The 14,989-nt window shown below is 41.2% G+C and overlaps 1 protein-coding gene across 3 annotated transcripts in view; it reads right to left on the reverse strand.

Annotated features, from left to right (window-relative positions):
* The window catches only part of LOC135110180 (lactosylceramide 4-alpha-galactosyltransferase-like), a 100,891-nt gene that overhangs the window by 67,631 nt on the left and 18,271 nt on the right, over positions 1-14,989 (reverse strand). For 2 of the 3 annotated variants that reach the window (XM_064022198.1, XM_064022200.1), the window contains exon 2: positions 2,724-2,780. The gene's annotated coding sequence lies outside the window, so the exon portion shown is untranslated. Of the gene's footprint in view, positions 1-1,206; positions 1,362-2,723; positions 2,781-14,989 lie in introns of all 3 variants that reach the window. The other variant, XM_064022199.1, reaches the window with a different exon arrangement.

A 14,989-nucleotide genomic window follows, 5' to 3' on the forward strand; every position in this document is an offset into this window, starting at 1 on the left:
AAGAAAACGTGATCCCATTCAAGGTAAACTCGGCCAATAACATGACAAGTGTCACTGTTGTCATTGCTGGCTTGGTGGCGAATATGTTTATGATAGGATGTCACCAGAGGATTTGGAGGATTACGAGGAGTTTAAGGCCGACATTTTGAGAGCCTACTGGGAGTGCAACATAGCATTCCCAGGTACAGCATGCAGCCCATGTGTCATTATTGCAAGAATGCTAGGCATTTTAAATTTATTTGCCCAAAGTTAGTGACAGCCACGGCTTCCAAGACCCTTCAGGAGCCGGTGGCTTTGATTGTATCAGACAACCGAGGTGTTGAGAATGAGGAGATTCGGTCTGTGTTTGGTTGTGAAGATATAAAGGCAGGAAGTCGTGCCCCCTCATCTGTTCAGACTCGGACAGACTCAGAGACTGGCAGCCGCAGTGACAAACACCGCCTCCCCGCTCTTTACACAGACCGCCGCCTAGGCTGCTCTGCCTGGCCGCCTGATTTGCACCCGCCGACTCCTGAGGACCTTCCGGCTTCGTCAGGAGACACTGGCACCTTCGTGGCTGTGCTCCTAACTGGTAACGATTGTACCAGTGCATTTACCACACCTGTGTACCCGGGTTCTCCCACTTACTTGGTTGAGGACCTTCCCTTGTGTGGCTCATTTTACTACTTCTTTCTGGCTTTAAGAGTACCCTGTTTAGAGCGGTACGAAGCCGAACCCCGCGGACATAGGCACAGGCCTAGTCACAAGGGGGCCCCTTAGTAGGGGTGGTTATAGGAAGCCGAAGGGTGGGTCAAACTCTAAAAGAGCACGCTGCCTTGGAGGCAGCTACCCCTGCACCCTTTGACGGCTTTTAGGAGCCGGGGGAGCGCTACGGGGTTAGCTGTAGGTAGGGTTCTTCCCTTAGTTGCGTTCTTTGCCTTGGTGCAGTCTCGCTTGCAAGGTTTATTTTGTTTTGTTACCTGTGTTCTTACCACACACCACCCCTAGATAACTACCCACCCAACAACTACCTACTTACCTAGCTATCTACCAGCCTACTGAACTACCAACCTACACCCACTACACAAATGCCACCATGACCAGGGTAAGGATCAAGCATCCGAACCTTAGCAATAACACAAAATTAACACTATTCAGAATCCTATCTGAGCACCTCATATGCGCTACAAAGATAATCCCAACACCGGACTCATACGAAGTACTTACCCGTTCGGATGACGAGGTTGATAAAATTTTCCAACCTCAATGCTCTACAGCTCTCAAAGATCAAGGTTTCGAACCTATACTACCACCTGAACTGCGAGCGAAGAGAACCATCATCCTCTTCAATGTAGATGACTACATTTTTTCACACACTAAACCTGAAATAAAAAAAAGTACTACTAAAGGAAAACGTACGGATAACTGGAGGCATTGAAAGCATCTTCAAGATCCAAAGGGCAAAAATTATGAAAATCTGCCTAAAAGAAACTGCCACAGCAAAAACTGCCACTGAGAAGGGCATGCTTGCTTTCCACATGAGTATACCATCATACAACATAAACTTGGATGAATTTATACCAATATTAACATGCATGAGATGCTATGCACTCGAGGACCACACGACCAACAATTGCCCAATGTCAGAAGATTACATTGTGTTTTACGAGTGTGAAAGCTCCGAGTACACATGAAAAAATTATACCTCAGACACAAAAAAAAAATGCCTTAACTGTTCAGGACCACACAGAACTCTGGCAAATAAATGTCCCAAAAGAAAAGACATCAAAGACAACAAATGGAAAGAGAAGAGAAATACAGGAAACTACAGTCAGGCAGTGAAATCCAACCAGAGCAATAATACTTTACCCAAGTTTCTGACCAGTTCAAGAAAGAAACAGCGACGACCATAATAACCTGTATTATCCATTCACACATCAACAACCTAGCCAATCCTAGGACTTAAATACTGAACTAAGCAAAGTATTCCAATTAAACAGTATTCCACCAATAATCATGCATGACAACCCACCCCTCAAAGGAAATCCTAAACTTGGCAGCCTCAGCACCAGCAACTGCCAATCTAGACAAACAACAAGAAACTGAGGATAGTGACATGAAAGAAGAGATGGAAGAAGTAGATATCGAAGAGGAGAATGAACAGGAAGTAACTCCACCAGTAAAAACAAGTGGGAAAGCAACAAGTCTACAAATAATAACAAAAAAGAGCATAGGGTGGCCTAAAGGAACGTTGTACCACACACAAATTCTAGAAGGGATAGAGAAAGAAAAATACAAATATATATTCACATCATCAGCCTATAAAGAAGAAATCTACAAATTACTAAAAAACAATGATCTAGACCTGAACGAATTTTAGGTAATTGAAGATGACTCCAGATTCAGTAAAATACGGAACGGGTTGTACCAAGAAAGAACACCACCAACCAAAGAGCGAAAACAACAAAAAAGACAAAACTTTCTTTAACTACAAAACAACACTCTACACTACTAACCGCCCCCCCACAATTACACTATACACACACACACACACACAAACATCCATCATGGACAACACGGATAACATTCTAATACTACAACATAACGTCAGACACTGGAGTACAATCAAAACAACACTCACCAACATATATAGAGAAACAAACCCAGACATTATCCTGTTAAATAGTCATGACCTGAAAAATACATGGCCTGCAAACATAAAAATACACACTTACACAACGTACCTTATAAATTCCAGTGACGAACCACACGACGGCTCAGCAATTCTAGTTAAACAGCATCTGAAACATAAAGTAAAAGATAAATACGACACAGATATAATACTTATAACCGTTAAAAACTACTACAGTACCTATAAACATAGCCACCACCTACTTACCCCCGAGATCATTGTTACTGTATGTAAAGCGTATGTACCTCACGTCATTATTCCTCGGCATTTATAAGTGAAATGTTCAATTGTTTTCTATTTGCATGAAAACGTGTAATATGTGTAAGTATCAGTATTTAATGCTATATTAAGCACCGAAGCCGATGCTCACTTGTTAGTAGTGTGGGGTTAACCTGCTAGTCGCCTGCGGGCATCACTCACGGCCAAGTCGCGCTCAAAGACGGGCAGGATGGTGACCGAGGTAAATACTTTAATTTTGTAGTTAAAACTGATTGTCATAGTGCCAAGTTAATTGCATGTATTGTTAATGAATATTGTAATATGTTGAAAGTGTTTAATATCCGTGTATAATGTTATTTTGTAAGAAATTGAGACCGAGAACTTGTTCGCAGTTCTTACGGTCATGCCTACCTCATCAATAAACGTGTCAGGGAGAACTGCCTTTCCTCGACCCTACGATGATGGGTGTGATCAGTAAAACAGATCACCTGAGAGCCAATTGATGCCCAGCCGGTGCGGCTACAGTAAGAACTCGACCTACAAGCAAGAAATTGGCTCCATGTGAAACCGTAGCAAGAGTGAGTCACAGGACGAGGGGACGCTGACGTAAGCCTATAGGTTGACCTCTGAGGCCCCGGGGTCAGCTCTACCCTTGACAACAACCACTCCCTTCTACCCACTGTGCCTCGCCACCATTTTGTAGAACCCATGGTCACAGGCAAGAAAGTATAATATTATGTATGTGCACTGAATTGAGTAGCCTAAGTGAAAATTACCCACAATTAGCTAGTATTAAGAGTGGTAATTTTAATTGCTCTTTCAGTGTCTCAGTATTGACACAATTAAGTTGTTAGATATGTCTGATACTGAGGAAATTAATGCCGTAGATGGCCTTAGGGATGGTGAGGGTGAGCAAGTGGACAGGGATCAAACTTGTATTGAAGAAGTTAGTGTCAGGCAGCGAGTGCCAACCGACAAAGGAAGAGAATATCAAGTCAGTGTAACCAAAGGAAGAGCAGAGTCCTGTAAGCGTAAATGGAGCAGTGTTACCAGCAAAATTAAGAAAGGATTAAAAATTGTAATTAGCCCCTTTGAATTAGACCCTATGTCAAGTGAAGTAATAGAGGCATTTCATCAGTATTATGTGGAATACACAAAACTGGTGGAACTAGAGCCAGAAAAGTCAGAGGAGCTAAATGAAGAGCTGGAACACAATCAACAAGTTCACCATGAAATATTAGAAAGTATAAAATGTAAAAGAAAAGAGTTAAAGAATGACAAAGGATCAATTTGTTCTAGCAAACGGTCTAGGCATTCTAGAGTCTCATCTACTTCATCACGTTCATCAGCAGCACAAAGAAAGCAAGAAGCAGCAGCAAAGGTAGCCAGACTTAAAAAGGAAATGGAATATCATGATAGTTTAGCAGAGGCAGAAGCAATGTTCTCAAAGAAAAAGAAAGAGAGAGATTTAGCAGTTGCTAGTGCAGAACTTAATGCTCTTAGCTTAGTTGAAGAAGAAGTAAAAATGCTTCCAGGTAATGATGAAAGTGTAGAGAAGCAAAGTTATCTTCAACAATACATAGAGTCACAAAATGAAATGAAAGCACAAGCAATTGCAAATCAACAAAGTGACAATGCCATGCCTCACAAATATGTTACATTCCATGACCCACAGGATCCTTCTTCTTGCAATAGAGATAATGAATTGATGACAAATGAAGTACATGAACAAATATTTAGTGAACCTCAGGTAATAAATCTCAACCCTACAGCTCAAAGTCTTGTACCAAGCTCTCGTAGACACACTCATAATGTCAACATGCCTAATAATGTGAATAATGTGAGACAGAATCATCAATCCTTTTCCCATCCTGGGGGAACCTTTGCAATCAACATACCTGATCCCAAGTGGAGCCTCCCTCCAATAGAGCCTAACACTTTTGATGGAGAACCCATGGAATTTCCAAGTTGGTTGAAAAACTTTGAAACTTATGTAGAGTCTAAAACTTCTATTGGTAAAGAGAGACTTGCCTACTTAGACAGGTATACAACTGGTGAGGCAAAGGATGCCATTAAAATGTTAATGCACTTTAACTCTGATGCTGACTATGTGCAAGCAAAGAAAATTCTTAGTGATAGATTTGGAAACAAAAGCATCATAGCTGATGCTTACACAAAAAAGTTAATGAATTGGCTACCAATCTCTCCGCATAATGGTCCAGCATTAACAGCATTCTCAGATTTTTTGAAGTGCTGTTTAGCTGCAATGAAACACACTTCTTATTTGTCATTTCTGAATGACCCTAGAGAGCAGAGAAAGGTGCTAGCAAAACTCCCTGAACATATTGTTCATGACTGGAGAAAGCAAGCGATGATATATCTTGATACTAACAGTAATAACAACACTTCTAGTAGCAATGAAGAGCACCACCCACCCTTTGAAATGTTATGTGAATTTGTCCAGAAAGAAGCAAAAGGAGCAAGCAATCCATTTTTTTCCTGGAATTCAGTAAGTAGGGAAGTAAATGACTGGATCAAAACTCACACAAGGGCAACCAATTGGAAACCAAGGGAATCAAACATCATGACAAAGAATAGAGGGAGTAGAACTTTCATGGCTAAAGCAATTGAGGAAAAACCAATGTGGTCATTCCAAAGTAAAGTAAATGTACAAGCCAACAAACAGTATCCCAAGGACCAGGAAAGGAAAGGACGATTCTGTCACTACTGTACAAAGGATCATGATTTAGATGATTGCAAGGAATTTGCCAAACTTGATGGTAATACTAGGTACAAATTTGCTAAAGAAAAATGGTTATGTACAGGGTGTCTTAAAATGGGTCACAAAGGAAAGGATTGTAGAAGAAGGAAAGTTTGTAAAGTATGTCAGAGATACCATCCCACAGCTCTTCTCAATGATGATATGACAAGAACTGAGAGCCAAAAGGTGCCAGCACAAGCAACTCAGCCTAAAGATGATAAATCCACAGTAGTAGCAAATAAGGTCAAAGTTACAGAATCAGTGACACATGACATGCACACCATGATAGTTCCTGTATGGTTACATCATGTTAGTAATGAAGAGAATAAAGTTTTAGTGTATGCCCTGCTGGATGAGCAGTCTGATGCTTCATTCATCAAGGAAAGCACTCTGAATAAATTGGGAGTTAGTGGACCATCAGTGTCACTCAATATCCACACAATAAGTGGAAAACAAATCACTGATTCTATCAAAATTCATGGACTTAAAGTAAGAGGTTATAATGAAGAAGTGGAAATATCAATCCCTTCAGCATATTCAACAGAAAACATTTCAGCTGGACGGAGTCAGATACCAAGGCCCGAGACTGCTTGCAACTGGCCCCACTTAAAGGCAATCTCTGACAAACTAATGAAATATGACCCAAACGTTGACATAGGACTCCTCATTGGTCTTGATTGTGCAGAAGCCATTATGGCAGAAGAGCAAATAGCAGGTGATAGCAAGAAGCATCCCTATGCTCGTAGGACAGAGCTAGGTTGGGGGATCATTGGTAGAATCTCACCCCATTCAAGTCCATTGGAGGATACAGTGGTAGTCTACAGAACAGTGACACAAGAAGTAGAAATCAATGAAGAAAAGAGGGTTAATTTCTTAATGGTTCCTACTAAAACCAAAGAGATGATTAATCCTTCTCAAGTGAGAGATATGTTTGAACTTGACTTAAGTGATAGAAAGTCAGCTGACACTCCATTATCATATGAAGATAAAAGGTTTATGAGTAAGATGAAAGAAGTACATCAGCTGAAGGATGGCCATTATGAGTTGCCCCTTCCTCTTAAAGATGATAACGTCAACAAACTATTAGCAGAGCAGAGACTCAAGAAGTTAAGAGCTAAACTTGAGAAGGATAATCAACACAAAGGTGATTACAAAGTGTTCATGGATGATATGATTACAAAAGGTTATGCAGAGGTTGTACCGACAAAGGATTTAGTTAGGAATGATGGTAAGGTCTGGTACATTCCACATCATGGAGTCTATCATCCGAGAAAGCCAAAGAAGTTAAGAGTTGTATTTGACTGTAGTGCAAACTACAGGAACCAGTCATTAAACAGTCACCTGTTACAAGGCCCAGACCTTACCAACAAACTTATTGGAGTGTTGTGTAGGTTTAGGCAAGAAAGCATTGCACTTGTATGTGATATAGAAGCAATGTACCATCAAGTGAAGGTCAACCCAGAACACAGAGACATGTTAAGATTCCTTTGGTGGGAAAATGGTGACCTTAATAATGAGATAGCTGAATACAGGATGACAGCTCACCTGTTTGGACCTACTTCATCTCTAAGTGTAGCCAACTTTGCACTTAAGAAAGCTGCAGATGACTATGGGTGTGGATCTGATGCAGCCAAGTTTGTAAGAAACAACTTTTATGTTGATGATGGTTTGAAGTCAGTAGCTACAATGCATGAAGCTGTCACTCTTATTCAGCAGAGCAAAGAATTATGTTACAAGGGAGGTTTTAACCTTCATAAGTTCTTGTCAAACAACAAAGCTGTATTAGCTGCAATTTCTCCTCATGAGAGAGCAGATGGAATTAAAAGTTTGGATTTTAGTAAGAATGAAGACATACTGCCTATAGAAAGAACTTTGGGAGTTGAGTGGTGCATAGAATCTGACACATTTCAATTTAGAATAAAGCTGAAAGACAAGCCACTCACCAGGAGAGGCATTCTGTCAACAGTGACCTCTATATATGATCCATTAGGTCTAGTGTCACCTCTCATATTGACTGGAAAGCAAATTTTACAAGAATTATGTAAGAATGCAGTTGAAAGGGATAATGAGGTGCCAGATTATGTCAAACCTAAATGGATAAAGTATCTCCTGATCATGATGGCCTAGTAAGAAAGGTTAACGTCCTGGTGTCAGACTGTAATCTCGACAACCAGGGAAGACACATAAGGGCAAACAGGACCATCATAGAGGGGCCAATACATAGTCTAGTATTGCTGTTAGCAGGTAATGCATAATAATAGACCGGAGCATCCCCGCCAAGGAGCCAGTGTAACAAAACATATTATGTGCTAATCCTAGTCTTAAGGTACATACTAATGTTAATTTAAGGTAAATTGTTACACAATTTAGGGGAGCCATGTTACTGTATGTAAAGCGTATGTACCTCACGTCATTATTCCTCGGCATTTATAAGTGAAATATTCAATAGTTTTCTATTTACATGAAAACGTGTAATATGTGTAACTATCAGTATTTAATGCTATATTAAGCACCGAAGCCGATGCTCACTTGTTAGTAGTGTGGGGTTAACCTGCTAGTCGCCTGCGGGCATCACTCACGGCCAAGTCGCGCTCAGACAAAGACGGGCAGGATGGTGACCGAGGTAAATACTTTAATTTTGTAGTTAAAACTGATTGTCATAGTGCCAAGTTAATTGCATGTATTGTTAATGAATATTGTAATATGTTGAAAGTGTTTAATATCCGTGTATAATGTTATTTTGTAAGAAATTGAGACCGAGAACTTGTTCGCAGTTCTTACGGTCATGCCTACCTCATCAATAAACGTGTCAGGGAGAACTGCCTTTCCTCGACCCTACGATGATGGGTGTGATCAGTAAAACAGATCACCTGAGAGCCAATTGATGCCCAGCCGGTGCGGCTATAATCATTCTTCCCAACCACAGACTTCCACAGCATAACTTCAGAAACATATACAACATATATAACAGGGGACCTAAATGCCCACCAACCAACAATAGACAAATGAAGTAGCAATAATGTTGGTAAAGAAGTGGAAATGCTCATCGATCATAAACTAATACACTTAGGCCCAGACTTTCCAGTATTCATATCACACAACACATCAACACCAGATATTATACTCTCAAACAACAAAACATACCACAACATTAAAATAACGCAGGGACCCACAACACCATCTGACCACATACCAATACTCATAAACATCACATCACACCCTATACGAGCACCAACACCACCTAAATACTTAATTAAGAAAGCAAACTGGGAGGAATTTCACGAATACAAAATACACAGAACAAGTAATATCAACACCGATCCACACATGACACATCACACACTAGACATCAGTACAACACTGGATAGATGCAATAACATCTATGAAATACCATGTACCAGTTTAAAAACACAAAACAATACTCAAACCCATTTACAATCAAAAAGTTACAGAACTGCAATGGTGGGCAAAAAAGCTACTAGACAACAGTTTAAAACATGACTTGTGAGGGAATCGCCAACATATCTAAGCACCCCTTTAACTACTGTGGTAAAGGAAGGCATGAACTTCCTCCACGTTAAGGGCGGAGTGTCTCGCCCAAGGTTTCTCTTCCTCCTCCCGAATCCTCGAGCACAAGGGACTCGGGCTGCTGACTCCTCATGATACAGCGTCACCGCTTCGGAGCAACGCCTCGAGTGCCCTTGTCACCACCCCCTCCCTCCTTGGTAGGGGATCTCTGCATGAGCTGACATCGTGAGGCCAGCAGACACCAGGCAGCAGACAGCTCTCACCACTGTACCTCACCTGCCACCACTGTACCTCTGTTCAGCTGTTCTCTTCTACCACTCTGGAAGGCTTCGGTGAAGATTGCGGGCTGATATCATCTAACTTCAGTACCTGGCATTCATTTGCCGTCGGCCCCAACTCGTTCCTGGTTCAACCCCTGGCGGCCCTGACGAGATTCCTACGGCTGTCAGGACGCTGGCCTCCTAGGACTCCCGCAGGACTCTTGATGATATTGCCGGGAAACTCTTATTGTTGGGTTGTGGGTTTTCGTTTTTTGTTAATTATAATTGTGGAGTTCTGTTCTACCTCGTTTTCTTTCCGTCCCAATCTTAGGAAGAGTAACCATCCCGGCCCTAACATGGCTGGACATACACAGCATTCATAGCTTACAACACAAAATATAAGGGAATGTAAGGAACAAAATAAAAAGAACTGGGAAAGCAAGGTTAAGGGACTTAACATACTTTTACAATTTACAAAAATTTTGACAAAATATAAAGACTTTAAAAGGCAGCCAAACTAATACACAAAGCCAAATCTAATACAAGACAATAACATAAATATACAGAGCAGAAGAAAAATATTTAGAGGTGTGGAGAGTAGAAGAAAATATCAAATATTTAGAGCTGTGGAGCAATGTTTTTAGAATAAGCTCCGCAGAAGATCTGCTATATGATAGATATAGAACTGCTAGTTAATTACATAACCAATAAAACTCAAATGCTACCCAGTCAGCAAGGCAACCCTGATAATATAAGTAACAATACCCTTTTCACAGCACACAACACCTCACAAGAAATAAAGCAAACAATAAAACAACAAAAAAACACCTGGTGAAACAAAAATAAATAAAACCATATCACTAAACCTACTAGACAACATACTCGAAGTCTTCACCAAACTACTAAACATCGCTCTCTCCATGGGCTCATTTCCACAACCATTCAAGCACGCTAAAATCATACTCATCCCCAAACCGAACAAACCAACCACTGACGCAATTAACTACCGATCAGTTTCACTGCTAGAAGTACCTGGAAATTTTTTTGAAAAAATACACGAACGTTCCTTCAATCTAATAAAATCCTACCAGACTCCCAGCATGGATTTAGAACAGCAAGATCCATAGACACGGAAATAGCAACAGTAGAAACAATCTCAAAAGCTTTATCTGATAAAAAAATAAATAAATATATAAATAAATAAAATAAAACGTCTCAAAGACGTTTGGCAAATTGTGGCTAAGTGGACTAAAAAGTATAAGCTTAATCAAATAAAATTAGCCAGCATGCTTAAGATATCATATAGCTTCTTAGACAACAGGTCAGCATCCATATAACTAAAATAACTACATTGGCCCATCATTTCAACTTCACAGTGAAGTACCACAGTAGTATCTCACCCACACTCTACACTATATACACACACGACATTCCAACACTACTCACAGACAGCACAAATATCCAATACGCAGACGTCACACAAATCATCACATATGCGGGTAAATAAAAATAAATAAATAAACATGTTCGCAAAGAGAATAGAAGGAAATTTAAAAAAACATCAATAATACGAAAACAAATAGAAAATCAAAACAAACACAAAAATTCACATTACTTCCTATAACAATGAAAAAGATGAAACCAGTCATCATAGACGGGAACAATATACCATACGCAATAGACGCTACAATATTGGGGCTTAAACTGGGCACAAACACATAAAAGACATCACAAACAAAGCACCATCAGAAGATTCTATGCACTAAACACTAACATCAAACTTCACCTTGTAAAAGCCTGCGTACTACCAATACTTACTTACCCACCATATGCTCTAAACGCAATCTCATCATATTTACTATCGTTACAAACACAACAAAACGAAGCACTACACTTCGTTTATAATGAAAAATACCCATATACTAAAAATTCCAAAGAACTACATGCACTCGCAAAACTAGACCCGATCAATAAAACACTATACGCAAGAGGAAACCAAATCAAACACAAACTAATACACATACTCAAGGACTTCACGTACACAAACACGATACACGAGCACGAACAGGGAAGGGAACACAACACGCCTGAGTCATGAAACCAATCAACAGTATAACAAAGGCATCATCGAGACCATTATATACATAAACCTCTCAAAATCAATACTATTCATACACTCACATGAGTATCAGACATTGCTCATACATTTTATTTATTTATGAATTAACTCAGTTAAAGACACAAACGCCACTCAATTAATTCATGTTAAATCTCAAAACTAATATCAAAATATATATTATCATTCAACATTGACGGTTATTCCGTAATTTTTCACTCTACGACTTTCCTTCATATCTTCACCCAACCTATCATCTTCTACTCTTTACCGTCTTCTTTCACCCCTCATCTGTTGGTACCTCACCATCCCCGGTGAGGTCTGGTTTGGACTAGTGCCGTTCATTTTTGTGTAAGGGCACTGTTGAAATTGCTGGGATTGAGTACCCAATTGCCGTTTTGAAAGACACACCAGCACAGCAGGCACTGTACCGTAATGTTACTGGGAGGCAAGTTGCTTCTGACAAGCGTGTGTGGTGCCGGGAAATTGGCGCCGTGGAGAGCTTCGTTACGGTAGAGATGAGGTTTGTATGCCAGCTAGTGACCTGCCAGTGTCGAGTGTTGATTTCCTTCTAGGGAATGACCTGGCAGACGGTAGAGTTTGAGTACAGTCCCCATTCACGGACCCCGATCCAGATGTGGGGACTGCTGAGATTCTTGACTATTTCTGTTATCATTCGCCCTAAGGTGAGGCGAGCGCCCCGGCGACGGGTGTTCGCGGCTTCTGTGACTCCTGGGGTCGACTGCTATAAGGCACGGCCACCACCAGAGGAGTACAGTGTTTGTATTTTTTTTTTTTTTTATGTAGGAAGGGTACTGGCCAAGGGCAACAAAAATCTAATAAAAAAAAAATGCCAACTGAAATGCCAGTCCCATAAAAGGGTCAAAGCAGTGGTCAAAAATTGGTGGATAAGTGTCTTGAAACCTCCCTCTTGAAGGAATTCAAGTCATAGGAAGGTGGAAATACAGAAGCAGGCAGGGAGTTCCAGAGTTTACCAGAGAAAGGGATGAATGATTGAGAATACTGGTTAACTCTTGCGTTAGAGAGCTGGACAGAATAGGGGTGAGAGAAAGAAGAAAGTCTTGTGCAGCGAGGCCGTGGGAGGAGGGGAGGCATGCAGTTAGCAAGATCAGAAGAGCATTTGGCATGAAAATAGCGGTAGAAGACAGCTAGATGTGCAACATTGCGGCGGTGAGAGAGAGGCTGAAGACAGTCAGTTAGAGGAGAAGAGTTGATGAGACGAAAAGCTTTTGATTCCACCCTGTCTAGAAGAGCAGTATGAGTGGAACCCCCCCAGACATGTGAAGCAAACTCCATACATGGACGGATAAGACCCTTGTACAGAGTTAGCAGCTGGGGGGGTGAGAAAAACAGGCGGAGACGTCTCAGAACACCTAACTTCATAGAAGCTGTTTTAGCTAGAGATGAGATGTGAAGTTTCCAGTTCAGATTATAAGTAAAGGACAGACCGAGGATGTTCAGTGTAGAAGAGGGGGACAGTTGAGTGTCATTGAAGAAGAGGGGATAGTTGTCTGGAAGATTGTGTCGAGTTGATAGATGGAGAAATTGAGTTTTTGAGGCATTGAACAATACCAAGTTTGCTCTGCCCCAATCAGAAATTTTAGAAAGATCAGAAGTCAGGCGTTCTGTGGCTTCCCTGCGTGATATGTTTACCTCCTGAAGGGTTGGACGTCTATGAAAAGATGTGGAAAAGTGCAGGGTGGTATCATCAGCATAGGAGTGGATAGGACAAGAAGTTTGGTTTAGAAGATCATTAATGAATAATAAAAAAAGAGTGGGTGACAGGACAGAACCCTGAGGAACACCACTGTTAATAGATTTAGGAGAAGAACAGTGACCGTCTACCACAGCAGCAATAGAACGGTCAGAAAGGAAACTTGAGATGAAGTTACAGAGAGAAGGATAGAAACCGTAGGAGGCTAGTTTGGAAATCAAAGCTTTGTGCCAGACTCTATTAAAGGCTTTTGATATGTCCAAGGCAACAGCAAAAGTTTCACCAAAGTCTCTAAAAGAGGATGACCAAGACTCAGTAAGGAAAGCCAGAAGATTGACGGAACCCATACTGGCGATCAGATAGAAGGTTGTGAAGTGATAGATGTTTAATAATCTTCCTGTTGAGGATAGATTCAAAAACTTTAGATAAGCAGGAAATTAAAGCAATAGGACGGTAGTTTGAGGGATTAGAGCGGTCACCCTTTTTAGGAACAGGTTGAATGTAGGCAAACTTCCAGCAAGAAGGAAAGGTAGATGTTGACAGACAGAGCTGAAAGAGTTTGACTAGGCAAGGTGCAAGCACGGAGGCACAGTTTCGGAGAACAATAGGAGGGACCCCATCAGGTCCATAAGCCTTCCGAGGGTTTAGGCCAGCGAGGGCATGGAAAACATCATTACGAAGAATTTTAATACGTGGCATGAAGTAGTCAGAGGGTTGAGGAGAGGGAGGAACAAGCCCAGAGTCGTCCAAGGTAGAGTTTTTAGCAAAGGTTTGAGCAAAGAGTTCAGCTGTAGAAATAGATGTGATAGCAGTGGTGCCATCTGGTTGAAGTAGAGGAGGGAAAGAAGAAGAAGCAAAGTTATTAGAGATATTTTTGGCTAGATGCCAGAAATCACGAGGGGAGTTAGATCTTGAAAGGTTTTGACATTTTCTGTTAATGAAGGAGTTTTTGGCTAGTTGGAGAACAGACTTGGTTGCGGGCAGAAATATAAAGTGCATGAGATTCTGGTGATGGAAGGCTTAAGTACCTTTTGTGGGCCACCTCTCTCTCATGTATAGCACGAGAACAAGCTGTGTTAAACCAAGGTTTAGAAGGTTTAGGACGAGAAAAAGAGTGAGGAATGTACGCCTCCATGCCAGACACTATCACCTCTGTTATGCGCTCAGCACACAAAGACGGGTCTCTGACACGGAAGCAGTAGCCATTCCAAGGAAAATCAGCAAAATACCTCCTCAGGTCCCCCCAACTAGCAGAGGCAAAACGCCAGAGGCACCTTCCTTTAGGGGGATCCTGAGGAGGGATTGGAGTGATAGGACAAGATAAAGATATGAGATTGTGATCAGAGGAGCCCAACAGAGAAGAAAGAGTGACAGCATAAGCAGAAGGATTAGAGGTCAGGAAAAGGTCAAGAATGTTGGGCGTATCTCCAAGACGGTCAGGAATACGAGTAGGGTGTTGCACCAATTGCTCTAGGTCATGGAGGATAGCAAAGTTGTAGGCTAGTTCACCAGGATGGTCAGTGAAGGGAGAGGAAAGCCAAAGCTGGTGGTGAACATTGAAGTCTCCAAGAATGGAGATCTCTGCAAAAGGGAAGAGGGTCAGAATGTGCTCCACTTTGGAAGTTAAGTAGTCAAAGAATTTTTTATAGTCAGAGGAGTTAGGAGAGAGGTATACAGCACAGATAAATTTAGTATGAGA

This window comes from Scylla paramamosain, chromosome 20, assembly GCF_035594125.1.
Source record: "Scylla paramamosain isolate STU-SP2022 chromosome 20, ASM3559412v1, whole genome shotgun sequence".
Lineage (NCBI taxonomy): Eukaryota > Metazoa > Arthropoda > Malacostraca > Decapoda > Portunidae > Scylla > Scylla paramamosain.